We start from the raw sequence: 26,690 nt of genomic DNA, 5'->3' as shown, positions 1-26,690 counted from the left end.
CATATAGGCATACAATGTTTTGCCTAGCCCTACACTTTCTTGCATTTACCAGCTATACATATTCAATGCGCTCTATCACCAAAATCATAAAAAGGTTGCTCCAACTTCCAGCCAAAAGAATTCTTCATTCTCTTCACTAGATATGGCCATACTTGCATATATGTGTTAGTGCTTACACCTGTTTACACCTTTCTTGGGAAAAAAATGCTATCTGTTTAAAAATACTGTATCCCTTACTACCTTTTTCTGTACTCACCTTGGTCCTCTTTCTCCTGATAATGATCAATGAGGTGATTCACACACTTGCTATGTCCACTGGTACTTACCTTTCCTCTCTCTATTTGTCCACTAGTATTTACATTTTTCATAATGTTTCTTCCATTGTATCACTATACTCCACGAAGGCCATATAGACATTCCTCCAACACTCCAAAATGACAATTTCTCATCTGTCATACATAAATCAAAATGTTTGCCTAAGCATATAAATAATGTTCTTGTTACTAACTCTCATATGTTCTTTTGTCCAATTTTGACAAAGGTTCTATCATACTGACAGGTCAATCTTGGCTGTCCATACTTTCCAGGCCTTTCATTAATTGTTTTTGTTTCATCAAATATATTACACTGATCAATTCGAACAGGGACCATCCATTGCTACTCATTATTTGAAAATCAGAATATTTTATTGACACCTTTCTCCATCAACCTTATGCCATAATATAATTTTTTGTTCCTTTATTTATACCTTCAATCAACTTGTATTATATTGTTGCTTTAATATTCATATTTTAAAGTTCATTTCTTTCTTTCTTTATTTTTTTGATTTTATCCCCTGGGTTGACGTCAATCTTTTGGTCATGAACTGCTTACTTAAGTACTTTAGTTTTAGTTGTTTAGTATCGTCTTATATTTATTAGTCTAGGCACAACACAAATTCTTATAATCTTTTACATATGTGCACTTTCACTTTGTCACAATTTGTACGTCTCCATCAACTGCCGTTGGGGATGTATTCTGCTCTCTTTTTATTACCCCTTCAGGAAGTTTGATACACACTCTTCTACCTGGCCCACCAGTAGGAATCCCCACCACTCTTACATGGAGTTTTATAGTGTGCAACCTTCCTGTCTCTTCTTGTGCCTGTGAATTCAAGGTATCATTATCTTTCTTCTACGTATAATCCCCAAATATCCAGTTACTGTGATATATATTATATATATATATATATACACATTTTTACAACACAACCCCTTCTCTCTTTGTTAAGAAATGCTCCAATCATATTACAACAATGATATGCACTCTATGTTCTCTTATATCGAATTTCAGCAGGACATAATGTTTCTAACTGGCGTTCCTAATGTAAAGAGAAGGCAGCCTATATGCGTGTTTGCTCTCATTGAAGTATTGAATTATTTCTCTGGCTACCTAAATGTGTGTTTGTGACTTCAGCCTGTGATCCATTGATTGTCTGTGCTTCCACGGGGTGTGTGTGTGTGTGTGTGGGTGTGAGTGTGTGTAACTTTAGTCCTGGTTCCAGTGAGAATACTTCCTCTCATTACAGTTGCTTCCCCATTCTAGATACAAATATGGGCATTAATGCATGCACTTTTAATAGTGCTGCTGAAAAAAGTAATTTATCTTATTAATTCTTGCGGTTCCCCATAAATATTTGCAGTGCTTAATCTAGTGTAATTTTCTATTATGTTAACCTACATTTTTATGTAATTTGCATTTATAATTACATTTTTATTCTGGACACATGTCTCACACATTGTGTGATCTTGGACACATTATGTTTAATGCTTCTTTGCTGTATAATGGGGGAGATGCTGTTCACCCCTTCTTGGAGATTGCCAATTTATTGTGCCTTGGGTGCATCTGCTTGAGTCTGCATGCATCCTTGGGCATAATATCCTTATGACTCTGTATTGTATTGCAGTGCATATCCCATTTTTTCTCTTTCTCTTTCTGTCCTTAATTACTAATATTCTGACTATCTGATTACTCATAGCACTCTCATGCCTTCATTGCCAACTCTGTCTTCAATTCCTTTCTGTTCCTTTTCTCACCGCCTTCTTTCTCTCTCCTTCGTCACTCACTTTGCAATTTCCCCCTTTCGACATACTTCCTAGCCTTCTCCTTGTTACAAATTCTATGAAAATAAACTGTGTGCATCTGCTCTTCTTTTTGGTAGTGCACTGAAACTTCTTAGAGCTCTTCTAGCTGTTTCAAGCATTTCTATAATTCTTATCACAAGGGTATGAGGCACCTCTATTTGAGCAAGGCACCTTTCCTTTTTCCAAATTACGTTTCATCAGTGTGTCTAGACTCTTAAAGATGGTTTCTTTCCATTGCCCTTTTCTCATCTATGTAATTACCCTATGCATGCTTATGATACATACTCTTTCAAAATGGCCCATATTTCCTAATAAAAAATGCCCATATTGCTTAAATAAGATTAATAAATCAGGGGTGCTCTAGTGTGTGCTTATATTATGCCCGATAATCAAATCCTTTAACAAAGAAAGTATCTGGTATAAATCCACAATAACTAACACACCTTTTAAAATGGGAAGTGGCTTATGCAATTTATTTTTTAAAAGTGATCTAACGGGACCAATCTAATTCATATTTATGTAGTGAATGGGGATCTTTTCTAGTGTAAAACACTGGGCTCACAATATGGTAGGCATATATAGCTCTCTTGGCAAATACAAAAATGCTTCAAAATATATACCTTTACTAAATAAACAACCAAGGGCTTAGCCACCCCATAATTCCATATATTCCAATCAAGTGCTCCCACAGCATATTACTTCAACACGACATGCAACAATGTTTCCCCCAAAAAATGTTCTACTCAAAATCTATTCAGTTTTGAATTTCTTGAATTGGTGTTTGCTATATGGACCTAAAGCTGAGCTTCCCTACTCAAGAAACACAAGCATTACATATTTGTGTCACAAAAAAAACTCAAAAATGAAAGTCAGTTCAGTGAGTTCTGGTTCAGGGCAACTTTTTCCATAAGGGTGGGAGTCAGCACTGCCTCACTTAAAACTTTGTATACAAAATATAAAATAAAAAAAAGCGATTGATAATTTTTTCTTTTCTCCAATGTTAACCGTTTTTTTCTTCCTTATTCTTCACAAGTATGTTTAATGATATATATATATATATATATATATATATATATATATATATATATATATATATATATATATATATATATCACTACAAAAAAACGTTGCTAAACAGACGTTATGGTTACAAGTAAAAGGGAAAAAACCCTGAAATTCGCCAGTTATGGTAAAATATATATATATATGTATATATATACACACACACACACATTACATGGCCGTTCGTCCAGGGGGGCAAAGTTATAGGGGGGTCCCAAAACTTTTTTTTTTCCCATAGACTGACTGGGAACATTTTTTTGCTCGTGTCTACAGTTCAAACCGCTGGATGGATTTTCACCAAATTTGGAGCAGGAGCAGCAGCTTGGTCCCGAAAGCGTGCTTTTGCAAATTTGGTGAAAATCCGTCCAGTAGTTTTTTTTTAAATGACCAAAAAGTAGGTCAAAAAAAATTAGCGATATCTGTGTTCGGTCAGAGGACACACTTCCCTGTTCGCTCCGCGGACAGTGTCTTGATTGGCCAATCGGCTTGCGTGATGTTCACGGATATGCAACGTGTTCGCTGATTGGACGGCGTGGAGCGTGAAGCGCGTCAGATTTTCAGTAGCGCCCGCCATCTTGGATTCACGGTCGTCCGCGGACAGCGCGGTGAAACTTTGTTCAAAATTTGTATTTAGTAGAGTGTGTTGGTGTGTAGGAGTGTTTTGGGAGGGTGGGAGTGTATGAGATAGGATGAAAGTTGTGTTTTTTTATGTGTTAGACATTCTTTTTGTGTTCGATTTGTCTGCGGACATGACGGGTGTTCCAAAATGTTCTAAATAAACTGAATGAGGGGTGTTATGAGGACTCAATATGTGTCCGTTTTGTTCACGAGCAAACTGACACTGTTCTAAGAACACTCGCAGTGTCCTGAAATGTTCACAAATAAACAAAATGGGGGTGTCCTGAGGACGCTGTCCGTATTGTTCGTTGTCAAGTTGAATATGTTCTAAGAACACTCGCAGTGTCCTGAAATGTTCGCAAATACACAAAATGGGGGTGATCTGAAGACGTTGTCGAACACTCGCTGTGTCCTGAAATGTTCGCAAATATGAATGGGGGTTGTGGTTGACAAGTTGAATGTGTTCTAAGAACACTCGCGGTGTCCTGAAATGTTCGCAAATAAACAAAATGGGGGTGTCCTGAGGACGCTGTCCGTATTGTTCTCTGTCAAGTTGAATGTGTTCTAAGAACACTCGCGGTGTCCTGAAATGTTCGCAAATAAACAAGATGGTGGTGTTCTGAAGACGCTTCTAAGAACACTTGCGGTGTCCAGGGAATGTTCGTAGGGGGTGTCCTGAAGGCGTAGTCCGTATTGTTCGCTGGCAAGTTGAATGTGTTCTAAGAACACTTGTGGTGTCCTGAAATGCTCGCAAATACACAAAATGGGGGTGTTCTGAAGACGTTGTCGAACACTTGCTGTGTCCTGAAATGTTCGCAAATATGAATGGGGGTTGTGGCTGACAAGTTGAATGTGTTCTAAGAACACTCGCGGTGTCCTGAAATGTTCACAAATAAACAAAATGGGGGTGTCCTGAGGACGCTGTCCGTATTGTTCTCTGTCAAGTTGAATGTGTTCTAAGAACACTCGCAGTGTCCTGAAATGTTCGCAAATAAACAAAATGGGGGTGTTCTGAAGACGTTTCTAAGAACACTCGCGGTGTCCTGGAATGTTCGTAGGGGGTGTCCTGAAGGTGTAGTCCGTATTGTTCGCTGGCAAGTTGAATGTGTTCTAAGAACACTCGCAGTGTCCTGAAACGTTCGCAAATAAACAAAATGGTGGTGTCCTGAGGACGCTGTCCGCATTGTTCTCTGTCAAGTTGAATGTGTTCCAAGAACTCTCGCGTTGTTCTGAAATGTTCGTGGGGGCTGTCCTGAGGATGCTGTTCGTATTGTTCTCTGTCAAGTTGAATGTGTTCTTAGAACACTCATGGTGTCCTGAAATGTTCGCAAATAAACGAAATGGGGATGTTCTGAGAACACTGTCCGTATTGTTCGTTGTCAAGTTGAATGTGTTCTAAGAACACTCGTGGTGTCCTGAAATGTTCGCAAATAAACAAGATGGTGGAGTTCTGAAGACGCTTCTAAGAACACTCGCGGTGTCCGGGGAATGTTCGTAGGGGGTGTCCAGAGGATGCTGTCCGTATTGTTCTCTGTCAAGTTGAATGTGTTCTAAGAACACTTGCGGTGTCCTGACATGTTCGCAAATAAACAAAATGGGGGTGTTCTGAAGACATTTCTAAGAACACTCGCGGTGTCCTGGAATGTTCGTAGGGAGTGTCCTGAGAAGGCGGAGTCCGTATTGTTCGCTGGCAAGTTGAATGTGTTCTAAGAACACTTGCAGTGTCCTGAAATGTTTGCAAATAAACAAAATGGGGGTGTCCTGAGGACGCTGTCCGTATTGTCCTCTGTCAAGTTGAATGTGTTCTAAGAACTCTGGCGTTGTTCTGAAATGTTTGTAGGGGGTGTGCTGAAGATGCTGTTTGTATTGTTCTCTGTCAAGTTGAATGTGTTCTTAGAACACTCATGGTGTCCTGAAATGTTCGCAAATAAACGAAATGGGGGTGTTCTGAGGACACTGTCCGTATTGTTCGTTGTCAAGTTGAAAGTGTTCTAAGAACTATCGCGTTGTTCTGAAATGTTCATAGGGGGTGTCCTGAAAACGCTGTCCGTATTGTTCGCTGGCAAGTTGAAAGTGTTCTAAGAACACTCATAATGTCCGCAGACATTAAAAGTTTCCATAGACCATAGTTGAAATGTTTGACTCTATGGATGTGATATGCTGCGGTGGTTGTTGCCAGGGCATAGAGTCTTGGGTGCATGGCCATTTGGCCATGCACCCAAGACTCTATGCCCTGGCAACAACCACCGCAGCATATCACATTCATATTTGCTTATAACTTTGGGTGAAAAACAAATGTATAAGGAACAAAGGTATTAGATACTATGGATGTGATATTCTGCTATGGTTCTCCTTATTATTGTATACTTACTGTTTGGTCTCGGAACCGAAGTACATGTATTTCTTGTTCATTTCTGTGATGAAAGAAAATAGCATGTTAGTGTTAGTATTTTGTAATGACTTATTACATTGTATAATCAATATACTTTTTTTTTTTTTGGACCCTCATATTTAGTAGTTTACAAATCAGAGTACTGTGCAATTTGCTCAGTTTCTGTATTTGTTGCTAAAATCATTGGGTCTGTGGGAGAAACAAAAGTCCATGTTGGATTAAAAAAAAAACTTTTTCTGTTATGCTACAGTTTATTTGTTTGTTTGTTTTCAGTGTTCACTTGTTGTTTCTGGCTAATGCTTTATACTTTGGCTTGTTGTATTTTTTGGAGCAGTAACATATTATTTATTTGTTTTGATATTATAAAATTTTGGAGCAGTTAGATACCAATTGGCGTATTCTAACTGTCTATTTTTTGATATATTTTAGTGGTATTGATTTATCTATTTGGATATTGTTAAATTTTGGAACAGCTAGATACCAATTGGCATACTCTAACTGTGTATTTTTTGGTCTAATTTAGTGGTATTCATTTATCTGATTAGTTGTTGTAGAATCTTTGAGCAGTTAGATAGCTTTTGGAGTATTCTAACAGTTTATATTTTTTTAACACAAGTTTACTTAGGGTTTAAATACAGTTTAGTTATCAAATTTTGGTTTTAAGAACATCAAATAAGCGTTTGTAAGATTTCCTGGTAATCTCTGCTTTAGAGTAATGGTACTATCATTACATTCAAACCATCCACATGTCTTTTTTATATATGCAGTCTAGTGCCCTGAATTGGTTGTGGCTCCTGCGTGGTAGATTATACCTATTGTTGTGAAGGTTTTCTTACCAAGTGATATTTGACCATGTGTGAATCCAGTCAGCTTGCAGTTGTTTTTGGTACCATCTGCATTGTAACGTAGAAGCATTAGTATTATGTATTTACTATATGTTTGTATTACTAACGTGGAGCGATTATCTGAATTGCAGGTAGAGCATAATCTACCATGGTTTGCATTTTGTACAAGTCGCTGAAATGGAATGGATTCACAATTTTGTATTGATATATATATGAAGCGTTCATTAGGGATTTCTTCTTGTGTCACATTGTTGCAGAGAGTGCATGTATGTTTCCACATGTATGAAATCTGAAAGATTTCATTTATAGGTACGTTTTTGTTTTCCAGTACTTGTAGTAAGTACATTAGAAATTCTTGTGGATCTTCCTGTGAGTTTATAGTGAATTTCACCATTCCAGCACAGTAGTCGAATTGTTGTCTTATTCCATAAACACTATACGTGTTGTCAGGATTGTTTGCTGCATTTCTGTGAAGTACTAACCTTTGCAAACACAATGGGTCTGTACTGTGTAAGTAAATGTTGTCAACAATTGGTGGTAATTGAAATAGAATATTCATTGCTACATTTGCGTAGCAACTTACACCGACTATATTTGAGAATTTAAATGGTCCAGGTAGTTCTGTATCTAACTGCTTTTTTTGGAGTTTGTCTTCCTTCTTTAAAGAAGTACCTGGTTTACTTTCCCTAATTGATTCTTTTTTGCTTGTGGTACTTGATGAAGTATTAGTTTCTTTTACTCTCTTTGGAGGATTTGCAGTGACATCCTGTTGCATTTCTGTTTGATTTATTTTTCTTTTATAACGTTTTACTTTTTGTGGAACAGAATATGTGTTTAGGTGGGGGGTGTATAGTGAGGGAAGTCTATTGTATTCTAAAATGCAAGGAATATCAGCATTTATTTTACTTGCATCAAAGTTGATTAGAAATAGACCGTCAAGTGTACGTAAGCGTGATAGTGCTACATAGCTCATGCCTTCTTTAAAGACTGTGTTACCAATATCTATCATTGCTTTGTCTAGGGTAAGACCTTGTGATTTATGAATCGTGACTGCGTATGTAAGATTTAGAGAAAATTGTTCTCTGCGTACATACATATCTTTGAAGAAAAGGAATCTAGCTGTTGAGCGTCCTATCCTTTTTACTTCTGAAAGTTTGTCAAAGAGTATATTGACAAACTGAATTTTGTTGTCGTGTGGGTATGTTTGAAAGCCAACAACTGTACCCAGTGCTCCATTAACTAGTCATTGGTCCACGTCAAGGTTACGTTTAAGCATTACTCTGCAATTTAAGGATAATTTGAATATCTTTTCTAAGCTTGCTGTGTTTGAGATTGATTTTTCTAAACTATTTAGTCTTGTTGTGGCTTGGTCACACATGGGTAGTGTCATACCATGTACATCTAGTTTGTCTGTGGCGCTAATTTCCATGATTGGTTGCATTTCTTTACTTAGCATGATTTCATTGAATTTGAAACAGCTTGCAAGAGTTGGCATTAAGGCCATACAATTGACATTTTTGTGGGCTAATTGTTCCATAACATCTGTAGCACATGCATTATCGCCATGAAGTGCATTAATGTGCCGGATTTTTAATATTGCTTCTGCTTCTTTAGAAAGTATACCAACTCTGATACTTTTTAAAATGTTGGCATAAGTAAGATCTGCAGATTGCCGCATGTTTTCTGTTAATTCTCTGTATTGGAAATGTTGCCAAAGGTTGACATTTCCAATGCTGCCAACAGTTTTACGGCAGAGTTTGTGCCCTAATGTTTTAAAAATAGGTTCACCTTTTACTGGTGTTAATTGAAGCAGATCTCCAAAAACAATAATGTGTTTTCCTGCAAAGAGCTCTTCATAGTCTGTTTTGAGTACTTCTTGTAATCAGAGGTGAATCAAAGCTAACATCAGGTTGGAGACCCTGCTCACTTCATCTATTAGTAGCATTTTCATTTGTTTCAATACTCTGCGTAATTCCATTGCAGCTTCTGCAGAAAGTTTGTAATAGTCTAATTTGTTCTGGTGTTCTACTGGTAATAGTAGTAATCAGTGTAATGTAACACCACCTATGTTGTAGGCAGCTAAACCTGTGGGGGCAGTGACAACAGCTGACAGTTTGTTGTTTGTCAATTGTTGAAGGAACTTACTAATGATTTTGATTAGGAATGTTTTGCCAGAACCAGCTTCACCACTGACGTACAGTAGTATAGGTTTATAATTATGGCAGGAACATTCTTTATTTTCATGTTTTACACCATGTGCAATTTGTTTTGTTACTTCTTGAAAAATGCTACTTAGCTCATTGTTTAGTTTTGATTGTAGTATAGTTAAGTCTTCCTTATCTTCATACTGACACATGGTGTTTTCTACTTCTATCATAGCTAATTTTGCCTCATTTGTTATTAGTGGTTCTCCCAGTGGTTCTTGGCTTCCTGTTACAGAAGGTTGACTACTGTCAGGAGTATCCTTATCTAGTTGGGCTTGGAGTTCTTCTTCATGTTGCTGTTCATTGTGCAACATTGTTTTGTACTGTGTAAACTTTACATCAGTTATAGTGCTTTCATTTGCTTTGAAAGCATCCTCATATGAGTCATAGTTATCTAGTAATTGTTCTTCTTTTCTCCATGGTTTGAAGAGTTGTAGCAGGGACATGTAATATACTTCTTTATGTTGAGGAGTCTTTAATGACAATTTGGTATGATTAATTAAATTTGGTTTAGTGAGTTTAACTAAGCTGCCTTCACAGTTTGTAATCTCTATATTTACCTTTTTTTTCATCAGGTTTCATATTATTTTTGTATGTGTAGTTTTGGGCTATGTGGTATAGACACATGTTTTCCAAAGTATTATTTCTGTTTGGGTAGTATGTGTCCAATAAATTCTTTTTTAAAATGTCTTGGCTGTTGGGATCATGTTTGGCTATTGTTTCTATATCTTCATATGATTTTAGAACTCTTTTTCTAGATTTAGCTGGACCGAGACTTAGCCATACTATCTTTTCAGATTTACCATGCAATGCAGTACCAGTTTAACGATCAGCTGCTTCATATGATCCACATTCTCTATGGGTGAGCATTTTTATGCCCAAGCTGTATAATTTCTGAGATACTTTTTTATCTGATGACAGGTCATTCTAGAGGTCTTGGAGCTCGGTCTTTTCTGCTTTAGTTAAGTATGATGTGACATATCGTGCAACTGCAGTAGAATTGTCTGCAATGTACTGCACATCTATGTTTGCATTCCATAAGTGGGCAATGATTGCATTATAATCATTGATATATTTTTCTTCTTCTTTTCTTTTTATGTAATATGTATTTTTAGGTGACTTACCTTTAACACTATGTCTAACTGAAGACATGAGGTTGTTCACTTGACCTGTATTTGTAACTGGTCTAGGGAAACCAAATCGCATTTGGTGTAGTATTTCCCTTTGTTTTTGTATTTGCGACGACAATATTTTCCACATTTGTGTCTTTGAAATTGTAAAATTTGTGCATGAAGATCCCTATTTGTGGCTTCTGATGGAATTTCACAAGTGACATATTTTTCAATAAACTGTAAAACAGTGGCATCACTGTCTTGACCAAATTTAGGAGCATCTTTAATCCATAAAAGCATGTGGATATGTGGTGCTCCTCTGGCTTGGTATTCTTTTCTCCAAAAGAAGTGTTGCACTTCTCCAAGGGGAGGAACAGTTTTATTACAAATAAAATGTAGCATAGCAATGAAGCGATGGTGAAAATATCTTGAAACATTAGCAGGATCCAAAGAACAAAGAGAGACTTGACGCCGGCGTAATCACTGCAGCAGGACGGAAGGCACATTCCTTAATCAGTTGGAGTGTCGGAAGCGGCCTCTGTCGGATTACGGAGAGCGAGGGGTGCGGCTTGACACGTTGCGAGTGTTTCTTTGGGTCCTTTCCTCTAGCGTCGGCAGCGTCGGCGGAGTATCGGCGGAACAGAGGAGCGAGGAAAGAGCCAGGAGAGAGCCAGCGAGCGGGCCGTGAGAGCCGTGAGAGTCGTGAGAGTCGCCGGACGGAAGAAACGAGGCAGTCGGGCATCGGGCATTGGGTACTGCGCGGCGCTGCCTGGTTTGCCTGGACTACCTAAGAAGTGCAACACAGAGAAGTGCAACGCTGGTGAGAACACAGGGACCCTGTGGGTGAACACACTCTAGGCTCTGGGCCAGATCCAGTCCGGCGGTTGGGGGCCCGGGCGGGGGCTTCAGTGGTCCGTGGAGCCAGTGTGTGAGACTGGATTGACCTACTGAAAGCGGGTGCAAGGGCTCGGGATTGCGCTCCCTGCTGGGTCTGGATTACGGTAAACTCAAATACTGTGTCATTAATTCCCCGGCCCTCCCCTAAACGTGGTATTATTGTCAGTAGCTGCCTAAAGGTTTGAAAATATGAGAGCCTTAGATTGTGTGGACTAGTCCCTCAACGCGGACATCAGAAATTGGTGTAGGAGCACCGGGGACGGGGGCTAACTTTGAGTCCTGAGGCCGCTGGTGTAAGGTCGGAACCACAAAACGTGGCCTGGCCCACCGCATGGTTGACTTTCATTACGCCTCTGTACAACTTAACCTTAATCTAAGTGGTCATTACTTGGAGACTGCGGGCTGAGGCCTTTGATCCAGGTATAGCACACTCACAGTGTGTAGCATTGAAAATCTGAGGCGTGAACTCGGTAAACGGAAAGCTGCCGTAACAAGCGGATTGGGCAGCTGCAGCGAAGCTACGTGTAGCACTCTTAATGCAACCTGACCAGATTCCGAGTCACTCTACATACAATCTAAGGCAAACCAAGTCAAGAACAGCGGCTAGGGGCCCTGCTAATTCAAAGGTTGATATGGAAAAGCTGCCAGCTAAAGTAAAAGCGAAAAAAAATCTTACAATCAAGCAAGGTGCGATCACCTCATTTTTCCCCCCGCGAGAAACAAATTCAACTATAGTTGAAGAAGAAATTCCCGATCAACCTGAAAACCCCCTATTGAGCAGCTCAAATGTTGAAGACATTGACAATAACTCCCTATTAGAATTATGTCTAAGTATCCAGAGAAGTATGACGCCATTACCCGCAGCAAGACCGGATAATAATAGCGGACTATCAATAGATAATTCAAGAACTGTACAGCCAGGGACCCCTATGGCGGTAGTAGGCATTGAGAGACTCTCTACATCACCTAACTTAGTATTTGCCTCAATGGAAGACGATCCGGATGAAGCAATTGACTGTAATGACAAAACATGTACAGGGGCCGCCGGAATCGCCGAGATACAGGCTTCGGTAGCCTCACTTCAATTTGCACTCAGGATCTTGTTGAAAATGTCGGGGCGAATTTTGACCAATATGGATATTCTCATCGGGGGTAACAAGGAGAGAACGAACTCTGCTGAAGAAGCGGAGGCAAATCTATCCGAGGCAATCCATATAGCAAGTGATATTGAAGAGCGACAAAAATCTGAATCAGAGGAGGAGAGAGACAGACCCGATCCATACTTTTCTAAAAAACAGAAGAGACTGGCAAAGAAAACAAATAAGGGCAAAAGGGACAGTGCCATACAACCAGCAAGGACAGAGAAGAACGAGAGGGAAATTACTACTAAAAAGAGCAGGAAAAGAATAGCAAGAGCCAAGAAGAGAAAGGCCACCCGAGATGGATACCTGACCAGTTGGTTACTCTCCGAACAGGGGCCCGCAGCGGAATGTGAAGAAAGAGCTGACCCCGTAGAAGATGAGGAAGTAAGCCACGAATCCATAGTAGACATAGCCACGCCTACAAGTAATCTGACAGTAAATGAAGATCCACCTTCTGAAGCAATAGCCACGCTGGCTGATAAAGGTGAGAAGAAAGGCAGCCGCATATGCCTGATTAAGAACCTTTATCAGAGCAAGGCTAACAAATGGTTATCACGATCAGAGCTCTTGATAAGACTATACTCGGTCCCTCAACTGCGGGTGCTAATCTCTGACGACTTTCAATTTGTAGAACCTCTGAAAGGTCCTAACCCTAATGTTTCCGCCCTTCATTGTAAATTCGTGGCCACCGCGGAGCTGCTAAGAAAGTATAAAGAGGAATTAAAATCAGTAGACGTGGAAGTGGATGTTGACATAAATGAAATAGATCTCAGCTGTAGAGAGGAAGAGATCACTGTTACTACAAATACAACATCTTGCTCTAATATGGAGACTGATAAGAAAATGGAAGCGTCTGAAGTACGACGAGCATTGAAATGGCTGGCTGATGCTCTTCCCGAGATCCTAAGGAAACCATGATACCTTTCTGTTGTATCGTGGAACTGTCGGGGTTTCTCCCATCTACTCTCGTCTGAGGGTTCCACGGAGATGCTCGATAAATGCTGCTGTTTTTCCCTACAAGAGACCTGGGCCCTTGACCCTTTGGTACTAGATGGTTTTACGATGTATCATGCAGCAGCCAAAAGAGGAGAGAAAGGTAGGCCTTTTGGTGGCCTGGCTATTGGAGTGATTAACACTTGGGGGTCCAGGCAGATTGACTGCAACTGGGGGAACAACTTACTTGCAGTTGAAGTGCTATTCGATGGCAAAGATCCTATAGGTTCTCTTCTGCTGGTAAATATATACAGTCCGCCAGGAGGAACGTTGAGTGAACAACTACAAGATGCCTTGCAGGATCTGCTGGCAAACTGGTCACCTGTTACTACCAATTCTGGAATAATGGTCATGGGTGACTTCAATTGCCACATGAACGGTCGGGTGTGCAAAACACAGAACACTAAATTGAAAGAAAAAGGAGCTATGTTTCATAATAAAAAACAAGATCGGGAGGGCAAGGCATGGGAATATCTGTTTGACTCCTGGGACATGATAATGCTGAATGGCAGAACGGTAAGTGATCACCCTGGACAACATACCTGGTCAAACGGTGCCTCGTGTAGTACGTTGGACTACGTATTTATTTGCCCGGGACTACAAGAACAGATTGAAGATCTGATCGTCCTGCCCAATGACTGGAGTGATCATGCTGCCTTAAAATGCACGATGAGTAATATTCGAAGGCAACCCCCATCTAGCAATATGGGAATTGTAAAAGTTAATAATGCAGGCACTAGGATTTCGTGGTCAGAGAGGAATATTGCACTCGCGGTTGAAACCCTGAGAGTGGTAGAGCCTTGTGAGCTCCATAAATTTAATACTATGACCATCAACTCCATAGAGGACTGGATTAGTGCTTTCTCAGGCAAACATGCGGCAGCCCCTATGGGTCACATGATGAGTTGTAAGGGAAATAAGTTACCTTACGATAAAATAATCAGAGACCTCAAACGTAATCTTAGAGCTGATCTACGTAAGGCCAAGAGAACAATGTTCCCGGGAGAGCAATACTATCGAACAATCAGAGCAATTAAAAATAAATACAGAGCGACCATTAAGAAGAAAAATAGGGGGGATAAGGTTCTCTCATCACAGAAATTGGTGAAGACAATTTGTGAAGGGAAAACCCGTAACATCTGGTCCCTCCTGAGCGAGGCTCAAGGTATACAGAAGGGGGCGCTAGTTAACCCTATCGAAGAAAGAGTGTGGGTTAAATTTTTGGAAGATAGAAATATGGAGGGTGAGAAAGTACCAATGCTGGGCAGCCCTCCTAGTGAGGCCCCATTTCCCATAACATATGAACTTATCTTGAATAAAATCAAAGAGATAAAATCATCAAGAGCACCGGGACCCAACGGGCTGGCAAATATTACCATGAAAGCGTACCCTGAGTTCTGGGCAAACTTACTAAACATCCTATTCCAGAAAGTATTAAAGATGGGCAATATACCCTATTCCTGGCAGACTGCAATATTAATTCCAGTCTACAAAAAGGGCAATAGATCCGACCCTAGCAACTATAGATTGCTTTCTATGCTAGATGTGACTGGAAAGATATTTGCATCGCTTCTGCTCAATGAGCTACAATCATGGGCAGAAAATAAGGGAATATTGTCTCGATTCCAAAGTGGGTTCAGACAAGGATACTCCACGGCCCATAATATCTTGATAAGAACCAGAAGGCTGAGAAGTGGATCGGCTCCGCTCTATGCATTATATATAGATTTCACGGCGGCATTTGATTCGATACCTCATAGTCGATTGTGGAATAAATTGCATTCTATGGGTTGTCCATATGGCCTTATTTATTATCTAAAACTTCTGCATTTAAATAACACAGTTAAATTGAAATTAGACCAAGAAGGCCATACAACGCAAAGTGTCATACAAAATAGAGGGGTTAAGCAAGGATGCGTAACTGCACCTTTAATATATAATTTATATGTGTACGACATCCCAGATGCATTGAATAAGGTTAGCAATTGCCCGCCAAAGATGGGGAAAGCAAGCTGCCCAGTATTAGCATACGCAGACGACCTAGTGATATTTGATCACACCATTAGTGGGATGAGAAGATCTGCGGTTGCAATATGGGAATATGCTGAAAAGAACGGTCTGAGCATTAATCTAGGCAAAACCAAGATCATGAGATATACAAAAAAAAAGGTCACGCGAGTCCAACTAACAGTAGGGGCTGTAAATATAGTATATGTCCCTCATTATTGTTATTTAGGAATAGACTTTGAAAATAATGGGGATTACATGACATGTAAACAAACACGTCGTATTAAAGCTGCACAGTTGACCGCGCTGTTCCACAGATTTACGGTCAGACAAGGCGGATTCTCACTATGGGGGACACGACAACTCTATATTCAGGTCTTTGCTCCGGCGATAATATACGGCCTGGAAGCTCTATTAGAGTCTGATCTAAAATGGCTGCAGATACTAGAGGGCAAATTTTGGCGACGTGTGCTTGGACTGCCTCCCTCGGTTCCTATGGCCATTATCAGATTAGAACTGGGACTAACCTCCTTAAAGGCTTCTGTACTCAAGAAAAGGGCCTCGTTATATCTCAGAATGACCCGAGATACAACTAATGGACTATTAACAGCGGTTAATCAAGAAATTGAGAAGGAAGGGCTGACCTGTTCAATCACTGACCAGATGAATGACTTGTTCTCCGAAATAGGCTGGCGTCCCAGAGATGGCAAATACTCGGAGAAGGTAAATAGAGCACTGTGTAAACGTGTCGATCTCTGGGACTGGCTGGAGAACTTTAAACATCTTAAAAGTCTGAGTAGCTTCCAATTCGTGCAATATAGATTGTTTGAGTTTAGGAAACCCCAGAGATACCTAAATATTTGTCCATCTGTAAGACTCAGACGGTTCATATTGCTACTTAGGCTTGAACAACTCCCCACTCTTAGTAATACGGGGAGAAAAGACAGGATTGCCGTAGAGGACCGCAGCTGCCGTCTATGTAAAAAACAAAAGCAGTTGGAGACGGCAAAACATGTGTTGACGGAATGCTTGATGATGGCCAGCATATATTCACCCCTCCTTGGTAGCCATGTACATGAAATAATGCTCATTGGGGACGCCTTGTTCTGGCATCATTGCCTTAATTCGAATAGCTTACGTGTATTGACAGCCCTATATACTATCTGGTTACAAGTGGAAATAAGATTGGGCTTAACCCTTTAGAGGTGCATGTAACAAAAGTATATGTGTATTTTACTATTCTGTTCATATGCTATTTATTGCTAATTTTATTTTCTTTTTTGTGTAAAGTTTATAAAAATTTAAACTATAACACAATAAATAAATAAATAAGTTTAACGATCAGCTGCTTCATATGATCCACATTCTCTATGGGTGAGCATTTTTATGCCCAAGCTGTATAATTTCTGAGATACTGTTTTATCTGATGACAGGTCATTCTAGAGGTCTTGGAGCTCGGTCTTTTCTGCTTTAGTTAAGTATGATGTGACATATCGTGCAACTGCAGTAGAATTGTCTGCAATGTACTGCACATCTATGTTTGCATTCCATAAGTGGGCAATGATTGCATTATAATCATTGATATATTTTTCTTCTTCTTTTCTTTTTATGTAATATGTATTTTTAGGTGACTTACCTTTAACACTATGTCTAACTGAAGACATGAGGTTGTTCACTTGACCTGTATTTGTAACTGGTCTAGGGAAACCAAATCGCATTTGGTGTAGTATTTCCCTTTGTTTTTGTATTTGCGACGACAATATTTTCCACATTTGTGTCTTTGAAATTGTAAAATTTGTGCATGAAGATCACTATTTGTGGCTTCTGATGGAATTTCACAAGTGACATATTTTTCAATAAACTGTAAAACAGTGGCATCACTGTCTTGACCAAATTTAGGAGCATCTTTAATCCATAAAAGCATGTGGATATGTGGTGCTCCTCTGGCTTGGTATTCTTTTCTCCAAAAGAAGTGTTGCACTTCTCCAAGGGGAGGAACAGTTTTATTACAAATAAAATGTAGCATAGCAATGAAGCGATGGTGAAAATATCTTGAAACATTAACAGGATCCAAAGAACAAAGTTCTCCAGGTGTTAGTATATCTATGTTTGTTTTGTTTTTATTTGATATGCGTAGGAAATCATGTAAATCTTCCCATGCATATTCTGCACAACCTAATGTAACAAACCAAGTGGGTGGGCCAAGGTTTCTGATCATACAACGTACATCTCCATGACGTTGAAACCAGTACTCTTTAGTACCACGCATATTTGCTAATAGATTTGTAATATTTCATTGTAAAACCTCATCCTTTTGTTGCACTTTTTCTAATAATTGTGTAGCTGTCATATTTTGAAAGTGTGATCCTGATTTTAATATGTGTGCAACTCCGTAACATAAAGTTGCTAGTTCACTTTCAAAGAGTAGGTGGAATATGTATTCCACATTTTGTCTAAATCTGGGATCTTCAGAATACATCCGTAATGAGCGGTATTCTGAAGCTGATATTTGATTAGGTTTATCATCATACCTTCCTCGTTTGCCAGTAGGAAAGAGTAGAGGAAAAGCACGTGCTTCTATACTTTTTTCCCATATGCTGATTGGCGATCCTTTTGTTTGACGCATTTGGTAAGTTTCCAGTACATCTTTTGTATAATGGTCTAAAGTATTTGATATTGTAGCAGGATCTAGTAGCTCAAATTGACCAGCTTCTTGTGTTTCTTGAATTATTTCAGTTGTACCTTTCAAGTTTTCTTCAATATTAATTTCTTTGTAATATTCATTTTTCTCTTTAAGATATTGGAAGGCTTGTCTAACTTTATATAAATCTACCAGCTGTTGCCATATTTTTTTGTCTTTTGTAGGTACTCCATTTACTAAGATAATTAAAGATTGCTGCATTGGACGTTGCACTCCTAGATTATGCACATTTTCTTTTAGATCTAATGGTAAATAAACTACTTTCCACAAATGCCTTTTAACAAATTCAGAGGGAGGTAATTTTGCTGTTTTTGGTTGAAGGTGTATTATTGCTTGAAATGGGTGTACTGTTTGAATTATGATGCTCTCATATAAATTAAGTTGTTGTAGGGGTTTTGGTACTGGGTATCATTCCAAATTATTTGTGATAACACGTGAAGGAGTTTGGTTGTTGTCAAGTTTTGTAGTGCAGTAACTGCAAAGTAGTAAGGGCTCAGTTATTTCGTATTTGTTTTCTGCTACAAGGTAGAGAGCTAATTCAAACCATTTAGAATGTTCATTGTCTTCTATTTTATATGATAGGTCCACAGTTTTTGTGTTACTTTTATAAAAAGTTCTACGGCAACATACACATACATGGTTTGCTACTTCAGCTGATGTACTTTTAAATTTTAGTATTTTTTTTTGTATGTGTTTAGCAAAAGGTTACCATGTGTAGAATTGTTGCTTAATTGGTTTAAAGCTATTTCATTCTGTAAATGGCTCTTACTTCCAAAATATTTTTTCTGGATATAGTGAATTTCTTCAAGTAGGTCTTTTGCTGCACCATGTAGAAGGATGTTATTTAACTTTGCTAGTGCTAAAGCAGGACTTTTAGCATAGTAGAGTTTATAGACTAGATTTCTTATAGTTGAATGGTGTGTTGATATCCTTTTGATATCATGGAAAGTGGTTTTACAAGTAGATCTTGTAATGCAGGCTAATGAATGTCCTTCTAGTCCTGTGTACTTGCGCACTGGACAGGTATCCATATTTTGCAGTAATTTAATTTTGATTTTGTCTTTGCTTTTTACATATTTATTGAGGAATTGGCGTAAAGATTTGAAACATTGTTTTGGAATGTTACACATTGACGTGCATGGCCATTTGTACACTAGACGTTCTGATTCAGTTGAATGGAGGGGTAATTCTAAGATTTCAGGGCATATTTTTGTAAGGAGTACTTCTTGTTCCATTATGGTATTATTCACTTTTTCATAACCTCGACCACTGCTATGTATGGCAATTGTATTTGTTTGCTTTTGTTTGTACGCTTCTTCATTAAAATATGGTTCTGTGCTCGTAGTGTGATTCCATTCACCTCCGCAGATACTTAAGAAGTTCTTTCTGTTGACATTTTGCTTATTGAGAAGTCTTTTTTGTAATTTAGTTATTAGTTTTGTTAGCGGTTTCATTTTGTTTAACAGTAAAATAAATAACTTTCTTTTGAGAAGACTTGCACTGTCCATCAACGCTTCTAAGATTAATTGCCTACGATAGGTTTTAAGCATTGAACCTGATTTCTCTCCTGTTTTTATAAGATTTTGAAGGACTTTGTGACAGTACATTTTGGCTAAAATACTTTTCTTGGTATGCTTACTTTGCACTATATTAAAATTTGAAGAAGTAGTTTTATCTGTAGTGATAGCTGATTTTCTGTTAATTGTTTTTTGATTTGTTTTAAATTTTGATAGAGGAGGCAAAGTTTTTGTACTTGAAACTTCTTGTGTTTCACTAAATGACTGTATTAACTGTTTTGTTTCAACTTTTTTTACAAATTCTGCTAGAGGTGGATGCTTATGTTGGACACTTTTATTTTCATTTGCTCTACTTTTGCGTTGCTTTCTACGGACTTGACTTTTGGTAGGAATTCTTTAGGGTCTGTTGAAAAAAATAAAGAAGATATGGGTTGGGGTGTTCTGGAATGTATGTGTGCTGTGTGCATGAGTGTTTGAGTAAGATGATAAAGATGTATGTAATGGTGTGTGATTGTGCATTGGGAACTACAACTAGTAGGGATAGGTATTCTTGAATTTATGTGTTACTAAACTGGGGTTCAGATGACAAAAAAAAGTAAGCTAGTGCTGTGAAAAATGACAAATAGTAAATCTAATGTATACAATTAAAACAGTTGTTTGTTCTATAATATGAAAATTGTAGCGGTTCAGTTGGGTAATTTGTGTGTCCAAAAATAGGAATTTGTGGGCCATTCTGGCTGTAAATCGCTCTTTAAGACATGGAGATGTTTGGACAAAATGGTACACAATCTCTATTTTTAGGCACAGAAATAGCTTGTATTAACATTATAGTATGTTTGAGTAATAATACAAATATTATGGTGATATTCTACTTACTTTTTTTCTTAAGTTAACAGGTAACTTCTTAGTTCTTCTTTGTTCTTCGAATTCGGCTGCTTCTTTTCAGGAGACTGGTCTTCACTGCAATTGTAAAAGCTTCAAATTAGTAACTTTGTTTGTATATAGCGCTGTTTTTAATTTGGATATTGATTTTTTTAATTGAAATCCTCAGTGCCTTCTTTAAAACCATTAAACTAATTTATTTACATAAGATACATTGCATCAGTTCAGTACATATGATATGTTCTTAATTAACAAATTGTATTGAATGACTAACTGTAGCAAAAAAATATCTTTACTATGTCTTGTGAAATTTATAATATACCAGTGAATACCACTATTTCTGTAACTAAGCTGTTCTAGGTAATAGCGCCTCCATGTCATATCTAAATTAAAGTAATTAAGTAAATAAATAAATACAAACAAAAAAATGTGAAATTGTATAAGTATTTTTTTAAAGATTTAAACATCGATTGTGCTTGCATGCAATTTTGTTTGAATATATCTAGTCTATATATTTCATTTAAAAAATGTTAGTTTAACATGATTTAAGTGTGTGTGTATAAAGAAAGTAAATAGTATAAAGGTTTATAAGTGATAGTTGATTTTAGGAAATTGAAAAAAATACAGTAAATTCATTTTACAGATTACACAAGCTAAAAGTCTGTTTGAAAATGTGTTCATCTACTGTACAGAAAATATGCATACCTGAAGTTTGTGTACATGCATATGGATATGCATTGAGCTGCAAGTAGAAATCTTGGAGACTTGAACAGTATTTCTGGTAGATGGTGCTTGCCAATGCTAAGACACTTGCACTCAGAGAGATTCACAGTACATTTGCAGTGCTGATCTATGATGATGCAGTTAGATGTAGAGGTCTTGAATGTGATTGGTGCATGGTCATGTGATTTCGTAGCTACATCCAATGAGGGAATGGCAGAGAGAGTGAAGTGGAAATGGTAAAAGGGCTGTTCATGTCACGATATGTCCGCGGACATGGCGGTAGTTCGCGGACATCGGGAGTTACATCCGAGGAATTTTGGGTTCAGAAGTCATGCAAATGAGAATGAGTACTAAAAGGGATTGGTCAGGAAAGTTTAGTGGGTGTGATGTGCCAGAAGAGAGTTTCTCATATACTGTTTTTGCTGAGAGAACAACAGATAGCTATGTCTGTGTATTTTAGGAAAAAGATTGTATGGATTTTGGGAGATTCATGGATATATTGGTTGAAGGTGCATGCAGAAAGCTGTGGAGTAGCTGTAGATCTTGGATTCCCACATGTGGAAGTACACTGGCATGGAGTACATGGAATGAAGTGGTTGGACTTGCTACCTCTCTGTGCTACTTTGGAGACAGAGCAACATCCAGACATAATTGTAATTCATTGTGGAGGGAACAGTTTAAGACATGTGACTGGAATTCTTTTGCAATTTGCTATGAAAGAAGCACTTGGGAAGGTTATGGACATGTTTACTAATTCTCAAGTGATATTTTCACGGATTGCGCAGAGACAAATGTGGCTTCGTTCTTCTTCATTTGGTCCACAAATGGAAAAAGCAAGGCGCAATGTTAATAAAGCTGTTTGTGCCTTTTTAAAAGATTTTGGCATGTCTTCTTTTCACAATGAAAATATTCTGTTTCGTAGTACAAACATTTTTCGCAAAGATGGAGTCCATCTTACTTATGGTGGCAATCAGATTTGTCTGAGAAATGTACAAAATGCATTGCGACCTTTTTTGGAATTACAACATCAATTTTGAAGTAGGTGTTAAGCATTTATAATTTTTGACTTCCAAACACCTCCCAAGGCTCTTTTCAGAGCCACCACTTCCTCCCAGAGAAAATTGCAATGTTTGTGATGGGGTAGAAACCCAATTCTTTAAATGTTTGCGAACTGTCCACGGACTTCTAAAAAATACAAAGGGCCCTGCTTCATTTATTTTCACTTCTATTTTTTAACTGTGAAAGGCGGCTCTGAAAAGAGCCTTATTTTTTTTGATTTTTAATATTTTGTATTTTTTTGTTTTTTTATACATGACACACTAGGAGAAGAGGGGAAAGGAAGGTAAAGGGGGGGACACCAACCTCAGGGATAAGAAAGGGCGAGCTGAGAGAGGAAGATGTAGAGTTGGTTTTATTTGGGTAGTGAGCAGATCTTCTCGTGCTCTGAGACGATAGTCTCAAAAGCACTACAAAGTAGCTCCCCCCTGCAGAGTACTGTGTCACAGTACATACATACAACTGTGACCCTCGAAAGGTAAGGGTCATCAGCATTCTGTATGGCTTGTGAGGCAGCTTGAGGAAGACGCTGTCCCACAGAGGTGGTCCTTGTGGTGACAGGATCAGAAACAGAGGATGAAGTAGAGGAAATCAACCTGCTACGTTCTTCGCAAGGTACAACCCTGCGAATAGCCCCAGAGTGAAATGACCTCAGGTGTCGCTTCATAGTAGTGGTCCCAAAGCTGTACTTACCGTGCTTCCCGCGACTGAGTATCATTTTGCACTCATTGCAGGTAACACGGTTCGCACGAGCCTTAGGAACATTCCCATGAATGGTAAATAACCGCCACACCCAAGACTCACGCGTAGTGCAGGTAGTAGGGTTTTCCTCTACCTCATTCTCATCATCCTCTTCTTCCTCCTCCGCATCCTCACTCCTGTTCCCCTTTTTAGGCCCTTGGGGAGATGGTGGTGATGGAGGGGTCGGGGGTGGTGCTGAAGCAGGTGCAGCACTAGGTGGCAGTTCAGCAGCCAGGTATGCCATCAAAGATGCGATGGAAATCTGCAGTTGGCAGCAAAATTCGCTGTGCTCTGTAGAAAAGCCAGAAACACAATAAGAATGAGCTCTAGGGCGTGATCTTTTATAGGGGTGCTTGTGCACGGTCCGCAGACATGCGCGCTGTCCGCGGACAGATCGAACACAAAAAAAATTTCAAAAGGAATGTAGAAACTCAGGATTACTATGTGGGACTTGTGCCATGGTGAGATTTTATTAAAAAATATTATGGATTCATTGAAAATTTACTTTTAATTTGTTCGGGGACCCGAACAGTGTCCGCATTCAGATCACGCGATCAGCGTGGGTGCGGTCATATGATCCGTTCACGAACAAGTCCGCGAAGGAAGCGCATGTCCGCAGGACACCAAATGCACGGAGATTGGCTAGCGCATGCGCGTTGATGTTCTACAGACACTGTTCGGGTCCTGAACTAATTAAAATTGCGTCGCACGTGAAACAAACATTTCAGGACACTGCGTGTGTTCTTAGAACAGTTTAAACTTGCTAGCGAACAGTAAGGACAGATATAGTGTTCTTCAGGACACGTTCAATTTTGTTTATGTACGAACATTTCAGGACACCAATTGTGTTCTTAGAACATTTTCAACTTGCTAGCGAACAGTACGGACAGGTATAGTGTTCTTTAAGACACCTCCATTTTCGTTTAATTACGAACAATTCAGGACACCGCGTGTGTTCTTAGAACAGTTTGAACTTGCTAGCGAACACTACGAACAGGTATAGTGTTCTTCAGGACACATCCATTTTCGTTTACGTATGAAAATTTCGGGACACCAATTGTGTTCTTAGAAGAGTTTAAACTTGATAGCGAACACTACTGACAGATATAGTGTTCTTTAGGACACTTTCATTTTTTTTTTTACGAACATTTCAGGACACCGCCTGTGTTCTTAGAATAGTTTCATCTTGCTAGCGAACATTAAAAACAGGTATAGTGTTCTTCAGGACACCTCCATTTTCGTTTATTTATGAACATTTCAGAACACCTGCACTGTCCGCGGACACCTACATTGTTTTTTTTTTAAAAAAAACAAAACCATTTACAACACAATATAAAAATTAAACTTTATTTAACATATATTAATAATTTATGACAGAGAAGGTGAGGCAGAAACAGAAACAAAAACAGGAGAAATAGGGGTTTCAACATGATTGTTATTAGGTGAAGAAGGGATGGAAGTCTCATCAAAACGTTTTGGGTTATGGAGAGGGTTTGGGGATAATTGACTGGGATATGGTGAGGAGGGACAAGTACATGTGGGGCAATGGTATGAGGTTTTTGGTTTAAAATGATCTTCCACAAAAGTTTTCAAATTATTAAAATTAGTCAACAATAAATACATTTTTTCTTCTATACTGTGAAAAGTGTTATCCATAACAGGCTTTTCTGAAGTATTTTCTATTTTGGTATGCTATGTACAAAAGAAAATATATATATGTTAAATGTATACAAAATAATAATAATTAAATGGTTTATATTATAAAGTATTTACCATTAGTTTCACTATCTTGTGACATTTCTTCATGTGGGAAATGCTCCTCTAGCCATTCCAGAGTACTAGACATTTCTGTCTGTGAGAGAAAAAAAAGATAATATATTTTTTTATCTAATACAGAAAGCTTATAAATATATGAATAAAATTAAGTATACTTACTATTTCCGGTAAGATATGTCCTATGTACTCAGTGGGTCTGCTCTTGTTCTCAGTTCTGTCGTGTTTGTGAGGTAATTATGTTGGAAGCCAGTTTATTTTCTTGTGGTATATTCCATTTTAGAACATAGTGCATTTAAATGAATGGTTAGTGTGTTGTATATATGGGTTACATTTCTTATGTATTAGTACATATAATGTGTTTGTGTGCTTCTTTTTGAATTTGTTAAATGTTCCTATGTTATGATATAACAATCAAACATACCCCTCCCCCAGAGTTATTAGGTAGTGGTACTGTTCTTCTAACATGTCCGCGAACATTAAATGAGTTCGCGGACATCAAGTACAGTAGAAGAGATTCAGTCAGTTCCATATAATATGTATATAAAGTCAAAGTCATTATTGTTAAGTTGCACTACTAAAAATCTATGAAATTTAGTGAAAAAACTTTGTTAAGGGACGTTATGGTTAAGTTGCGCTGCTAAAAACTAATGAAATTCAGTGAAAAAACTTTGTTAAAGGGACATTATGGTTAAGTTGCGCTGCTAAAAACCTTTCAAATTCAGTGAAAAACGTTGTTAAAGGGACGTTATGGTTAAGTTGCGCTGATAAAAACCTATGAAATTCAGTGCAAAAACTTTGTTAAAGGGACGTTATGGTTTCAAGTAAAACCGAAAAACCCTTGGAATTCGCCAGTTATGGTAAGCTAAGCAACCATAACTCGCGCCACCACCGTGCACTGCTAAGACTAACATCCAGGACATCAAAGATGACATCACAAATGTCATTGATGACATCACTGATGACATCACATGTCTGGCTCACTCTTTTTTCTTTTGCTGACATATCTAGGCCACATGGTTTTCTTCAGTAACAGTCAGAAATTTAAAATTTTATTTTATTTGTAGACGTATTCTTCAAGTAGGTTATTACAGTAATTCCCTTAGAATCCAGTCACATCATATGAAACATATACATACGGGAAGACACAAGCTTGAAAGACAGCAATCCTTTTTGTGCATAAAGATAATCAATAGACTTATGAGCACTTTCTGATAGTTCTGTTGTTTTTTTTATGGCTGTACTTTCCCTGTATATGGTCATATTTGTATACATTGTACTCACAGTACTTTCCTTAGGGTCCAATCACATCAAGTGATACATATACCTAGAGTAAATAGCAGCTTTGAAACAGAGCAATCATTTATTTGCATGAAAATAATCAGTTAAGTTATGAATTATTTCTGCTACTACTTGTGCTTTTTTGCTAACTTCACTTTCCCTGTATATACCCATATTGGTATGTGTTCTTGTGTCTTTGTGTTTTGTCTATGGTAATGCAATTATGTAATACATGGGTTTTATTAGCTACTTATTACATATTTCACAGTACACAAAAATCTATTAAGAAAACAATTATCATTTCATTATTCAACATATGAACATTACGAATATTATACCTTCATCTTGTACACTGCACACAATGTTATGTTTCTGTATGAGTAGCTTAGTATACTAGATAGAACACCATAATAGAATGCTATTTATATCAATGCATGGTTCAATGCACTAATTAGGTATGATATTTATTGCAATGATCCTTGACACTTGTTTCGCTACATTATAATAAGAATCCCTTGTACACATATTTCATGAAAAGTACATACACATGTGATGTCATCAGTGATGTCATCAATGACATTTGTGATGTCATCTTTGATGTCCTGGGTGTTAGTCTTAGCA

This window comes from Ambystoma mexicanum, chromosome 5q (genome assembly GCF_040938575.1).
Source record: "Ambystoma mexicanum isolate Mex_15411 chromosome 5q, UKY_AmexF1_1, whole genome shotgun sequence".
NCBI lineage: Eukaryota > Metazoa > Chordata > Amphibia > Caudata > Ambystomatidae > Ambystoma > Ambystoma mexicanum.
This window is presented reverse-complemented; position numbering follows the sequence as displayed.